This window comes from Pectinophora gossypiella, chromosome 27 (assembly GCF_024362695.1).
Source record: "Pectinophora gossypiella chromosome 27, ilPecGoss1.1, whole genome shotgun sequence".
NCBI classification, from domain to species: domain Eukaryota; kingdom Metazoa; phylum Arthropoda; class Insecta; order Lepidoptera; family Gelechiidae; genus Pectinophora; species Pectinophora gossypiella.
Genome location: NC_065430.1, coordinates 70,150 through 85,092, shown reverse-complemented (window position 1 = coordinate 85,092; position 14,943 = coordinate 70,150). Strand labels below are relative to the sequence as shown.

General features: G+C 43.8%; 1 pseudogene; it reads left to right on the top strand.

Moving 5' to 3' along the window:
• The window catches only part of LOC126378795 (uncharacterized), a 101,649-nt pseudogene that overhangs the window by 83,986 nt on the left and 2,720 nt on the right, over nt 1-14,943 (top strand).

Below are 14,943 nucleotides of genomic sequence, written 5' to 3'. Positions count from 1 at the left end.
AAGAATCGCTTATAACTACTTCCGTGTAGTCTCTTTTCCAAAGTTTGTTTTGAAAAATCTTCATTTCAGACGTTAAGCCAGAATAGCCAGATAACGAAAGCAACCCCACAATATAATACGAACCCTGGAGATTGGACATTTGTTGTTGTACGCTTGTTAACCTGAGCACGTGGCATGTCCGGTGGCGGCGGCTGCGGTGCGGGTGCATGTCTCACTGTCCTGCGGCGCGCGGCTCCTCACCTCCTATCTGCCTAACCTTCTCGCTTCCTCAACTCCTATCTTCCTCATCTCTTCTTCAATTCCTATCTTCCTCATCTCTTCTTCAATTCCTATCTTCCTCATCTCTTCCTCAACTCCTATCTTCGTCATCGCTTCCTCAACTCCTATCTTCCTCATCTCTTCCTTAACTCCTATCTCCCGCAACTCCTCTGTTCTCCTTTCGTGCTCTTCTTCGTGATTTGTCGTAGATACCGGCTTCCTTCAAGTCTTATGATCTCACGCCTCAAGTGCTATTCTCTAAGGCAACCAGCGAGCCGATGTTACTGTAAATAGTGGTTTAAATGGCAGACTGTGTGACTCCACCTAAGCAGAGCTGAGAGATGTGGTGCCTAAGCGGGCGGGTACAAATATAACCTGGTTTTAGTTTCTTATACTATTGCATTGTAGGTCAGCCATGCCAGGGGTCTTTGGCGGCTCAATAGTAACCCTGACACCAGGGTTGATGAGGTTGGTACTCCACCTCACAACGTACACGATAGAAGAAGATTCTAGGTTTTTTCTGTCCAATAAAGGTAAAAACTAAGTTAAAGAATTTATGATTCGATCTTATACAATTGATATCACGTTGTTTCCAGGATTTGTGCCCGGTTAATGGCAATTGGCTCGCCCCGTATTATATGGGACTTGAACATAGCTGGCGAGGGGTGGATGAATATGCTAATTAAGTTTGTGGTTTGCCGAATCGATACCATTGAAGAACAGATTTTTATTCGCTATGAAAAATCCATCTCTCCGCTCCGCTTCGGTGCAGTCAGGTCCTTGTGCGGCGGTACAGTTGCGGGTGAGAGCCCTCAGCGCTCACCATTTGCCCGGCCAAGTGGTTAAACGGAGCTGGAGTTGCATTTAGAGTGTACCACGCTGTTGTTCCATCTTGTCTGGCGTCATGTCCGCTTCTTCCTCTAGTGTCGTTGTCTAGCTGCTCGTGCTGGAGTGTAACGAGTGCATCGTAGTCTGTACCCCCCACCTACCCCCCCACCACGACCCCTATCCCCCTCTCGCCAGCGGCCGTGCAACTGTTTGCACCCGACACCACCACACGTGGTTACAGTTACAGCCGCTTTATATAGACAACCACGTTAGCGCCTTCAGATCGGATAACCTTCAACAATCATCATCCATCAGCCCATTAACGTCCCCACTGCTGGGGCACGGGCCTTCCCTATGGATGGATAGGGAGATCGGGCCTTAAACCACCACGCGGGCCCAGTGCGGATTGGTGGTTATTAACGACTGCAATCTTCACAGCGCCATCTATACTGTTTTTGAGAAACGTAGCCTGAAAAGTCCCTACATAAGCTGACGACTATGTCGCGATTGGGGTAGTCAGATGTACATACATCGCAAGATGAACTAAGTACCCACGCCTCACCGAGCTTTCTGTTAATTAATTTGAATCCGGGTAAAAGATCTAAATATTTCTAGATTTAATAATTAATGTATACCTCATCACATCACTAATTAAAGAGCTACGCTCTTGTCGCTGTAGCATTCTCCATTCTTTTCTATCAAGGACCAATTCTTTGACTTCCCTATAAGACACGACGTTAACCTTTTCTTTAATCTGTTCCATGTAAGCTCTTCTTGGTCTTCGCCTTCCTCTGTTTCCTTGTAGCTTTCCTTCTATGATGTTTTTAATAAATTCGTCGTGTCTTATTAAGTGTCCAATAATCTGGGCTCTTCTGTCCTCAATAAGTCTAAATTCTGTCTTAATTAAGCTTGTATAGAGAAAAAAAATCATCACCATCAATTTAAGAGCCACGCTCTTGTCGGTGTAGCATTCTTCATTCTTGTCTATTAAGGGCCAATTCTTTGACTTCCCTATAAAATACGACGTTCGCCTTCTCTTAGATCTGTTCCATGTAAGCTCTTGTAAAAAAATTTGGTGATTTTTTACCCGGATTGAAACAGCGTGTCTTTTGCAAGGTTTTGTAAATAAAAATCACATCCAAATGTGTACGTATTTTCAAAATGGCGATTACGTGGTTGTCACTATGAGACGACGATATAGTATGTGCATCTGCACGTAAAAAAATGGCTCCTACCATTAACTTGGTAGTGTCTTAATGGCGGTTTCCATCATTCGTCCCCTATTACAGTCATGAGCAATATAATGTACCCACTTTAGGACTCTGTCGCACTAACATATTTGACATTTAGTGAGACTTACAGTTCAATTTGTCAAAAAAGTTAATGTGACATGGTACCAAAGTGTATACGTATCAATGCTCGTGACCGTCTATGCCGCGTGTGGCGCTGTCGTGTGGAGAGCGTGCTTCTCCGTTGGTGTTAAGGCTACACGTGGAAAGTCCATCAGAGTTCAAACCTGGGGGTCTAAAAAGACACATGTCACATGGAAGCAATTCGTCTTACGGCCGTTGTCAATAATTTATCTATCAATGTTTCTCGCTTACTAAATTAACTTTTAACACTTATTTCGATACTAATAAATAAATATCTTGTTTACTTGTTTGCTGCTTGCCAGTTTCTCGGAATCGCCCGCTCATACGTAGGTATGATGCGCCTCACTTGTGGCGAATGACCTATTCTACCGGTTCTTTCGTCCATGTATGCGTTTGGCGTTTGACATGACATGTGTACTTTATTTGTTGAATAGTGTTATTAATTAGTGGTATACTTCTGAAGTACAAACTGTAACAATAGCGGAATATTGCATTGAGACAAACCTGCAAGGTTTAGCAATGCGATTCAATTGTATTATTATGTAAAATGTTTTCAACAATAAATAAATAAAAAAAATTAAAATAAAATAAGTCTTCATTTCTGTTACTTATGTTACTAACATTTTTAATCTAATTGCCAATACTTTATAAAATAAACTAAATCTGTTATTTAATCAACTGTATCGGCGAACGGTTGATGATTTGCGACAGCTTGTCTTTCGACAAAGGCCTCCTCTAAAGATTTCCATCTGGTTCTATCCCTTGCTAATTTCGATACTAAAAACTTTAAAATAAATGACAAAAGTTGCTTTAGTAAACGAAAAAATATTGAAAACGACTGTTGAAAAGCATTACTGTAATTTGACTTACACTTTTATATGCGCAAGTGTCAGTGATGCTTTTTTTAGATGTATTGTTTCAATGTAGTCTTCTTAGAACCCGTAGTGTGTGGGTAGAAACCCGGTAATTGCCCAGTGGGTGGGGTGTATATTGGGTTCTTTACCCGAGCTTTGTTTACCCGGGTTGAGACCGCGTGGACGGTCCGTGTGTAGTCCTTCCCCCTTCCACCCTTCCCCCCCGTGTGTTAGGTCGCGCCCGCACTAACTCGTGTAGGTAGTGGCTTCGTGTGGGAGGCCGTCACGGCAGCACGCTAGCGGGGTGCGCAGGCCACTACAAGCTTGCTATAACACTGGATGCGGTATGTCTAGTAGTGGGCGGGTGTTCGGCTTGAAGGCGCTTACTCCGTGTCGTCGGTGCCGGTTTAATATTTTATATCATACTATATAGTGTTTAATAATACTTTTGTATTTGGAGTTTTGTAATATTATAGACGGCGGCGTGGCGGCGCGTCCTGATACAAAGTCATTTATTTTATTAATCCAAGAATCAAAATCCTCGTGTTCACGGGGTCCGCTTACCTAAACAGAAGATTTGGCAGGTCCGGTTTTATTTGGATTTGACTTTAACAACGATCTCCAATGATTTTCATGCTTTTGGGCGGAGGTCTAACAAAAATGGACACTAGTTCTGGTGATCACGACGCGCCGCCGCATCGCCAGTGTATGAAGAGACCTGACATTGTGAATCCTGCGTGCCTTGAATGTTGTAGCTACACGCACTCCGCTATACATTAACACGATCGCTCGGCTCGATAGACTCTATACTCGACGCCTTCACTCCAGAATGTTCTGGAGTCAGGACAGCCTGGAGTGCGGGGGTTGTGCGAGGCAAACGTGTGGGGCGACCATTGTGATGGAATTGTTGACCACTCGTACATTACGATGTAGTGTTTTGGGGTTGTAACCTTTGGGAGTTCAGGTGTTTTCTAAACGACTGACTTGCTCATCATGAAATCTCAGAAACTACAAATGGTAAGAATCTCTTACCGTTACCGGACTTGCAACAATGAGTTATTAATTTATCTTAAGTTCAGTTTTCACTAACGCAGTTGGCTCGAACATTATAGACGGCGATACAGTTCACCTGCCACGTTGGTCTAACAGAAATCTCGGTGAGGTGTGGGTACTTAGTACATCTTGCGATGGATGCACTTCTTTACCACCCCAATAGTATACTGAGCTTATGTTATGTGTGGGGATGTCCGAGGCGTCAATGATTTCGTCACAATCAACTCGTCCATACTGTTTGTCTGGTTCCTCTAGATGTATCTTCGCCTGGTTCCCCTAGCGTGATAGTTGATAGTGCTGGGGCGTCGTGACGTCGCCTGGCTTCAACTAACGTGATACTTACAGCGACTTCTTATAAGTGCGGGACAAATCAAACCTAACCTAACATTTTTCGGTGCTAATGTCTTGAAACGAAGTCAAACATTTTGAGTCAATAAAGCCGACAATAAATTATAATACGCCAATCACGAATTAGACCTTACAATATACAAATTGCATTCACATTCAGATGTGTTTTTTGATAACGAAGCCTCGTAACACGCTAGTTTCAGTCCAGGTAGAAAATTGTGGTCTAAATTTTACCCGGATTGAAATTAATTGCAAGAAGTCGAGATTTCGTTGCGCGTTTACGTGGTTTGCTACAGAAGGCGACGGAATCCTGACGCACACGAGACCCAGTAGAAAATCAGTTGTGTCTGATATCGCGACACGAAGCACCCTCAGGCCTGTCGTCTTAAATTTTGAACCGGGCGAGCGCCCTCAACGTTCCCCATTTGTTCAATAAACGTATCTCATTTGACTAGTTTATGAATTACCCTAAAACCATTTCTGGCGTTGGTTTTCAAGACATTTGCCAAGACATGGCGCCGCCTCGTGCGGCCCTGGTGGCGGTTCGAGTTGTCCCGCCGTGTGTCCTAGCCTAGTGGATGTGGGTGGATACCTAGCCGCGCATGCGCCGCGCGCGCCGTAGACTAGCGCAGACTCTCTCCCACTCTCTTACTGGTTTGTACCGGACGCTGCTGGCACAGAGAGAACACAATAGAAGAAGAGAAAGATAATGCCATTGGAATCTACGGCGGGATTGTTGAAATACTTTTTATATTGTTTCCAATATTAAAGCTATTATATCTAAAAAGACAAACTCAATAGTGTCTTTATTCAGTAAGCAACATAGCTATAGTTCAGAAATCAGAATCATGGATAAACTTGTTGAAGGTCAATGTAACATTTTTGAATTTACGTCATTTCGCAAGGTGTTATGTCCGAGTTACACTTTAAATCGTCAATTTTTACGTAAATGTATATGTTTCGTACGTCTCGTCCGCCTAAATCTACAGCAGTTTCTCAACCTGTAACGTCGACGATACAAGCTTCAAATAAAAAAAAACCTTGACATTTTATATGTGGGAAATATTAAAGACGACCTTTTTTTTTTTTTTTTTTTTTTTTTTTTTTTTTTTTTTTTTTTTACGTGACTTATTGTAGATTTGCCGCAGATGGCATTAACTACTTGGCCGGACAAATGGGGAGCGCTGAAGGCTCTCACCCGGTACAACATTTAAGACAACAGGCCTGAGGGTGCCCAGTTGGGCGCGAACCTCGGCTCAGGGCGTCGTCTGAGAGGAAAAATATTTGAAAGAATTAATCGACCCTAGTGGGTCGATAGCGATAAGCGCTGAATGAGGGAAATCGTCGACCACGCCGGCGGGGTCGGTATCGGGGTCCTGAAGTGTTTGGTGTCGCGAGCTGATTGGCTGCCTCTATGGCTAGAGTAATCGGGTCGTCGGGATCGTATATTACGTCCTTCGGACGCCGATACTTTTCAGTACCGTCCCTAAGCGGGATGTAATCGGAAGCCGCAACTACCAGGGGACTCGGGTGGTGCGGAGCAGAATCGAAAAAACGTTTGGAAGCTAATTTGAGCCATTGGGCAATGGTTGGCAGACCTAGGTCAATGTGCAGATTTTCATTGCGAAGGAACCACGGAGCTCCCGTGGCTTTCCGCATGAAACGATTTTGTATTACCTGTAGACGGTGGATTTGAGAGGGACTCGCATGAGCGAAAACTACCCCTGCATAGGTCATGATCGGACGGATGCAAGTCGTGTAGATTTTCACCTTATTCCTAAGGGACAATTTACTTCGCTTGTTAAGGAGACAATGAAGACGGCCCATTACAAACGCGGCGCGATCGCGCACACGTTTGATATGGGCCTTGAAAGTAAGACGTTAAAGACGACCAAAGGCATTGTCTGTGTTAATATAATAGATGGTTTGTCAGAAGTTAATCGTGGTTGATGGTTCATGCTCGCAGCGTCCGACTGACATATGTGTACGTGCGGTCACGAGCATTAATATGTATACACTTTACAACCATGTCACATTAACTTTTTTTACAAATTTTAACGTAAGCATCATTAAATGTCAAATATGATACTGCGACAGGGTTCTAAAGTGGGTACACGATATTGCTAATGGCTGTACGGGAGCGGGCTCACTAATATCTTGTTCATACTCTACTAAGATTGTACCCGAGACTGCTCTGCCGCGACGGACTTCACTACACGCTAAACTATGCTCCATTGAATAAAAAAATAGATTGATAAAAACAACTAGTCATAACCTCCTTCTTAATGAACTCGGTTAATGACTGCAGGCGGCATTAGTAAGGCCACATCGAAGCAATTCATCTCAAAAGCAATAATGTAATTTGATGTATTTGTGTATAGCGAAAACCACATCAGCACCTTTTTAAAAAGTTACATTCGGGTGTGATTTTTTAAAATCATTATCATCACCAGCCCATTAACGTCCCCACTGCTGGGGCACGGGCCTTCCCTATGGATGGATAGGGAGATCGGGCCTCAAACCACCACGCGGACCCAGTGCGGATTGGTGGTTATTAACGACTGCTAATGCAGCCGGGACCAACGGCTTAACGTGCCTTCTGAAGCACGGAGGAGCTCGAGATGAAAATTTTTTTTTTTGTGGTCACCCATCCTATGACCGGCCTTTGCGAAAGTTGCTTAACTACAACAATCGCAAACCGAGCGCGTTTACCGCTGCGCCGCCGAGCTCCTCCGAGATTTTTTAACAAAACCTCACAATAGACAAGCTACTTTCCATACATACATAACATAAACAGCCTATATACGTCCCACTGCTGGGCACAGGCCTCTCCTCAATCAACCGGTGGGGGGGGGGAAGCTAGTTTTCATCCGGGTAAAAATTCGGGATCTCAATTTTTACCCGGATTTAAATTACTTGAAAGAAGTTGAAGTTAATTTATTTTTTTTTTTTTTTTGTTGGTCAAAATCGCATCAGGATGTGATTTTTCAAAAAGGCGCCGACACGTGGCTTTCACTGCAAGTGTAATAAATGTCAACATTTATCAAAAAGCCATAAAAGCTTTTTATGAATTGCTTCAATGTGAACTTTTTGGCTCCCAGAACAGGGATATATATTTCAGTCCTACTGTCATTCTTACCATGCTATTAATGGGTAAGGTATATTGCAAAACCAATAGTTAACATTAAAAACTTCAGAACCCGCGTCCTATAACACGTGACGTCGCGTGAAGGGGTTCCACTAATAGACACGACTAGAGGTGGGCAAGTACCCGGTAAAAAAATACCCGGTAATAGAAACGGGTACCCGGTATTTTTACCGGGTTTTTTTTACCCATCTCTAGTCGCAGCGTGACCTGTCTACACCAATAGAGGCACGACATTTGTCTATGTCGATAGCGTACGTTGCGTCTATTGGTTGAATTTCATGGTATTGGTCGCGTCGCGTGTGCCATGCAGGTGCTGGTTTCTGATATGAATAACTAAAAATCTTCATTTCTTTTGCTTGGCTTTTAGTATAAGTTTAAGTTAAACTTTAAAATTAATATTTAATTTAAAAGCAAAAAGAAGTCCCTTGCGGTTAGACAGTATAAACTATTTGTGATCTTGTCACGAGCACTTGTCATGTCATAGTGGTTCGCTTGGATCATGTGGGCTCACTCCACACGCAATAACACCGATACTTCTAGAAATATTGGTTAAATGGCCTTTCAGACTGGTTGTATCTTGATAGTCCAATGATAATTAGAGAGCTCAATCTAAACAATATTTTCAAGGGTTAATGTGCTAAAAAATATGGCTCCAAAAACGATAACGTCAGCAACCGGCTTGTGGCGTCGTGCTGACGATATAACACGGCCCTTTAAGCCGATTGCTCCTCTGTATAAGTTCGTGAAAACCTGAAGACCAAGTGCTTGGTATTGGATATGTAACGGGCACATAATGGTGGTGTTGTTGCGTGCGAGTGTGGTCGCAGCGGCCGGTGTAGGCTAGACGTGTGCTCACACTATACTGTATGTACGACATAGACAGCACACTGCTTGACAGTAGGACGCCACGTGACTAACCATACTGCGCCATCTTGGCAGCTGGACGATATTCACAAAATGGCCGCCGCGTGGTTAGAAGCGGGGGCAACATTCAGTTGTCGATGTTTTATTCATCTCACACCTCTGAACCAACTCTTTAAAGTTATTTTTTTAAATACACGATTTTTCAAAAACAAGCGGTGTCGCCGCCGCGACGCTGCCAGCAGCATGCCACACTCAGCTCATACCGTTTGGTTCTGTACATACTGCGTCGCGACATGTTAGCGGCGGACTAGCCGTTCTGTAATGTTTGGCTGCGTAAAGCGTTCACGTAGCGCGGTCGACTGCGACCCCCCAAATATTTTTGTCGACTAACCCCACATTTTATTACTATTCGTGTACCGCATGCCTCGATTTTCCACACTTTTGGATACCCTGTGAATGTGTTCCGTGTTCTACGTGTATAATACCGGGCCCGGCGGTAGGCGCGTGCCGTGCGGCGCGCCCAGCGCGGCGGCCAATCAGCGCACGGCTTGCCGCTGCCGGCGCGCTGCGGGCCAATGAGCGCGCGGCGCGGCGCCGCAGCGCGCCGGCAGCCAATGAGCGGCGCCGCTGGCAGCCAATGAGCGCGCGGCGCGGCGCCGGCAGCCAATGAGCGGCGCCGCCGGCCGCCGCGCGGGCCGCGTCTCCCGCCGGCGTCGCCTCACTATTTATTTACAATTTTGCCGCTAGCAACTCAAGCTTGGTATTGGTAGATTGGTTACGATAATGATATAAAATATTTGGCTGGTCGCTTTCATTATTAGACTTGGCTGTTTCCTGAGATGCTCTGACTGTGATAACACTAGCGCCGCGCCGCGGCTGCGCGCGGGGCGGCCGGCGCGAACATTAACACGCCATTATACATCATATTAACGAGCACCAGGATTTTCTCTCGTTCTAGTATTTATCTATCTTATATACGTATTATACTGTGTGTCCTCTTAGACTGTGTCCAGTGTAGGCGACTTAGAGAGCACAAGTCCGTATCTATCTATTGTTAGTTCCATATTATCACGAGCCACGTTTAAAGCTTCATAAAGATCTCCCAACAATATTACTATGCTTATTTATCACATTAAAACTATATTTTATTCCCAATATTTATAATTATAATTTTATGCATTGGAGTTTAATTTTGATATATTTATTTATGAGACGATTCAATTATGTAGTTTATGTATGGTTGTTCCTGGCTAGCCTAGTATGTATGTATGTAGCGATTTGAGAGACTAGCCTGATGACGTCATGCTTCACTCGCGCCGCGCCGCCTCGGGGTTGTGTCACACACACATGTACGATGCAGCACGACATATAGGTATCTCTAATATGGAAAACTAAAAATAAAAAATAATACTTTAATATCTTTCAAAAGTAACTTGGCAGCACACTCGACATGCTGGTGGGCTAATTACTTTTCTCAAAATGACAATATTAAAAAAATAATAATTTGAGATTGGAACACTTAGTAAGAATTAACCCTTAATTACCGCGAAAATTTCGGGTACTTTCAATTCAGTGGCGATTAGAGATGGGCAAGTACCCGGTACATAAAATTATCCGGTAAAAATATTCTATGAATACAATACAATACAAATACACTTTATTGCACCAAAATAAAAAGAAATAATTACAAAAAGTCTCTTAACTAAGTACCATGGCTAATGGCGGCCTTATAGCTATAAATATTTTTTCTACCGGGTACTTGCCCATCTCTAGTTGTGACGAATTCCGCTTTTATTTAAAGTCTTAATTGGATGTACTGATGTACAAGTTGGCAATGTTCTTAAAAGAGTAATGTGTTTTTATTGTAATTTTTTGTTACCATATTTCGTGCTGCATCAGATCTCCGACATATAAACTTGTGGATTACTTCCGCGGAGTGTGCCATCGACTTTTTCTCATGATCCGAAGATTCGAATTTCCGGTGGGGACATAAAAATACTTAATGATCCCTTGTTTAATTAGGACATTGCAGGCTGATCACCTGATTTACCAGATTGTCTAAAAGTAAGATAATCCATGCTTTGAGGCACATTAAGCCGCTGGTCCCGGATACTTACTGATGTAAGTACGTATTCGTTAGAGGGCCTTTGACTCAATAATCTTCTCATATGGTGAGGACGGTCATCGACCTTACAACTTTAATGAAAAGAAAAATAAGTCATTACTAAAAACTCATCTGGAAAAATAAATCATATTAAAAAGTTTCTAAAAGATCTTAACGAAATCAATAAAACTAAATCTGCTTCTTTAATTTCTGGGCTCACAGCGTATTGGGTGGTCTTGTAATGCTTTGTGTAAATAATTGAGCAATGAAAACCAGTCGATGGCACACGCGTCAGCGGTGGTATTTCCGCGCTACACCGACAGCGTGCAACTTAACCCTTCACGCACAGATGGGCGGCGTGTACGCGGGCGTGGGCTACGCCGGCGCGTTCCCTCCGCACCCGGGCCCCCCCCCGGCCCACCCCGGCCACCACCCGGGACACCCCGGGCACCCGGCGCACCCCGGGCACCCGGCGCACCCGCCGCGCGCTCCCTTCGCGTCCCCGCCGCACCCGCACTACCTCGCCAACTCACAGGTAAGTATTGTCGTTAGTTCTAGCATGGACTAGCCTCTTCTGTTACTTCAGTTTATACATTGTTTTAAGTTTACGCGGTTATTATCATAATTAAAGCACATAATAACGGGTTATTACCGCGTTTTAAACGCGGTGCCGTTATTATGTGCTTTAATTATGTTACTTCAGTTCTTTTGTAGTTTTAATGTTGAGATCCAGAATTCAATCAATGAGTTTTGCATCTGAATATCTTCTTCTATCGTGTGTTGTGAGGTAGGTAACCGACCCCATCAACCCTGGTGTCAGGGTTATTACTGAGCCGCCAAATGCCTCTGACATGACTCATGTAACGACTACGTACTTACATCAGTAAGTAGTAACTGCAATCTTACTTTCGGACAAGGTGTCCGCCCGCCAATGGAAGAGTGGTATTTATCATCTGTTGAAATCGCTGTAATTTCGACGCTTCCGTGTCTCGATATTTTTCTTTTTCAACAGCAATATTCTCTGACTGCTTAAACCGTCAAAGGATTTTAACTCTGTAATAACAGTGAAGTGTTTCGTTTCGTCTTGCTATGTGCGTTAGATTATATAATAAAATACCGACTGATATTAAAATGCTAAAATTGACATTATTTAAGACAAAATTATATAAATGGCTTAATGAACGTAATTTTTATTCTGTCAGGGAATTTCTGCAGTAATGTAATTATTAGTTTAAAGAAAAAGTTTAGTGTAAATAAATGTACCTTTGTCTACATATAACATTTGCATGCCAACATTGTTATGGCGAAACATGTATTGTACCTACTTCTAATACCCACTTGTCACCTTATTCACCATGTTTGACGCAAATAAAGTTTCTATTCTATTCTAACCTACAAACTCGCACGAGAAGAAAACCTTAGTTTTACCTCCTAAGTTACGTTTATTGTGAACGTCGTAAGATTTATTTTTTATGTTTTCCTTGTAGCTTGGGAATCTTTGATGTGTGTAGAGGATTGTTCTATGTAGTATTACTCCTATCTCTACGCCGGTATGTGACCCCAGTGTTGTGGCCCCACAGCGCGCGGAGGGCGGCCGCTACGACATCGGCGGCGGCGGCGCGCTGTCCCCGCTGACGTCACAAGAGCTGCACCACGCGCCGCTGCTGCTCAACTCTGAAGTAAGCATGAACTACCTCATGTCCTGGGTAACGCCAGCTAGTCCTTTGGGGGCAGACAGGGAGCAGCAATGAAACGCGCCTAGTTCGTTCAACGATTTATTCCGAACTAAACTATAAACTATTACCCTCTTTGTTCACAACTTATTATAATACATAATTCTACCTACATTACAGAAACTACCATCACATCGTCATCACCCCCCTAGCATTATCCCGTGTTCACAAGGTCCGCTTACCTAAGTTGAAGATTAGACAGGTCCGGTTTTGTACAGAAGCGACTGCCAGTCTGACCTTTCAACTCGCGAATAGAAAACCAGCCTAATACGGGTTAGGTCACATACCTCCGAAACGCATTTCTTGCAAATGTGAAAATGCGGTACTGAACCCGATGCACCCTTGGTTTTTATCGAGTTCTTAAAATTATTAATTCGTTGCAGTGTAGGTCTTAAATCTTTTAAGGTTTTACACATGCACCTTTTTTACCCAAATACCGGGTTTAAATACCGGGTAAATCCGCCGTGTGTAACTTTATACCCGGTGTTCCAGGCGCGCGGCGCAGCGCTCGAGCTGATGGCGCCGCACCACGCGCGGCACGCGCTCTCGCACCACCACCACGTAAGTGTCGCTCATGTAAGTTGTGCCGGCGCAGTGGAGCTGATTTGTTTTACTATTTTATCTAACCTTCAGTCGAAGATGTTCTCCCGTGACATGAGCTCACGACTATATTTCTGATTGGTGTATTATATATTTTTTGTCTTTATAGCAAAGAGAAAATTAAATTATCATGTAACTGTAGATTTATCGATCTTAAGAAGTATTAGTACTCAATATTTCCGGTAGATGGCGCCGGCGGCGTTGGCTTAATGGCGATGTAAAACAAAAATTTGTAGGAGCCTCGTTCGAGACAGACTTTCTATTTAAATGAGACGATGTAAACCCATGTGTGTGTATGAATAACTGTGTGGCGTGTGCGCAGCGGCGCGGCGGCGGCGGCGTGGGCGTGGGCGGCGGCGGGGGCGGCGCGGGGGGCGCGGGCCGGCGCGCGCTGGTGCGCGGCGCCGCGCGCTGGCCGCACGCGCTCACGCAGCTCAGCGGCGGCGCCGTCGTGGGCGCCGTGGGCGCTGTGGGCGCCGTGAGCGCCGTGGGCGCCGTGGGCGCGCTGGCCGTGCCGCCGCTGCACGTGTCGCCGCTCTCGCTGCCGCCGCCGCCCACCTACCAGGTAATAAACAAATAAATACTACAATAATAATTACTTATTTATTTCGAGGAAGACTTACGACCACACACATTTTTGAAAATGATTAATAGTACTTGTAATACTATAATAATTATGTACTATTATGCACTAATTAATTAATTATGCACTTAATTTATATACTATTTTTAACGGCTTGATACGAAATTAAATAAAGTAGAAAAAAAAATCTTATTGATTCGCTTTTGAGTCAAACTTTTTCGATATAATATTATCTTTGTAAATCTGATTTATGACTAAGTCCATGTCCATGTACGTGTCCAGGTGTTCCTGAACCTGCTGGCGATGTTCCCGCTGTCGCCGTACGCGGAGCCCCGCGACGACGCGCCGGACTCGCCCGAGACGGAGAACTACGAGGCGCTGCTGTCGCTGGCCGAGCGGCTCGGGGAGGCCAAGCCGCGGGGGCTGCAGCGGCAGGAGATCGACCAGGTACAGGGCACACTTGCACCGCACCCCCCACTAGCATCTAGGTCCCTCAAAGTGTCATGTAACTCTTTTTAACTATTTTCTTTTACTTTTTTAACTCTATTTTTTTATAAACTACTGTTTTTAACTCCGTTTTCTTTACATTACATTTACTTTCTTTTTCTCATTTTTATTTTTTAACTCTTTAATTTATTCTTTTTAAATCTGCTTTCTTTACATTACTCTTTATAACTCTGATTTCTTTAAATTATTATTTTTAACTCTGTTTTCTTTACATTACTCTTTTTAACTCTGTTTTTTTTAAACTACCGTTTTTAACTCTGTTATCTTTAAATTATTCTTTTTAATTCTGCTTTCTTTAAATTACTCTTCTTAACTCTGATTTCTTTAAATTATTTTTTCTAACTCTGTATTCATTTATTTATTCTTTTTAAATGTGCTTTCTTTACATTACTTTTTTTAACTCTGTTTTCTTTACATTATTCTTTTTAACTCTGTTTTCTTTCAATTACTCTTGTTTTTTTACAATCTATCTGTTAAGCGACGGCCCGTACTATTTGATTACTAACGAGTGTCGTCCGTGTGTCCCAGCTGCCGAGCTACAAGTACTGTGCGCAGACGCACCAGGGCGAGCAGACGTCGTGCGTGGTGTGCATGTGCGAGTTCGAGGCGCGGCAGACGCTGCGCGTGCTGCCCTGCGCGCACGAGTTCCACGCCAAGTGCGTCGACAAGTGGCTCAGGGTGAGTGGACGG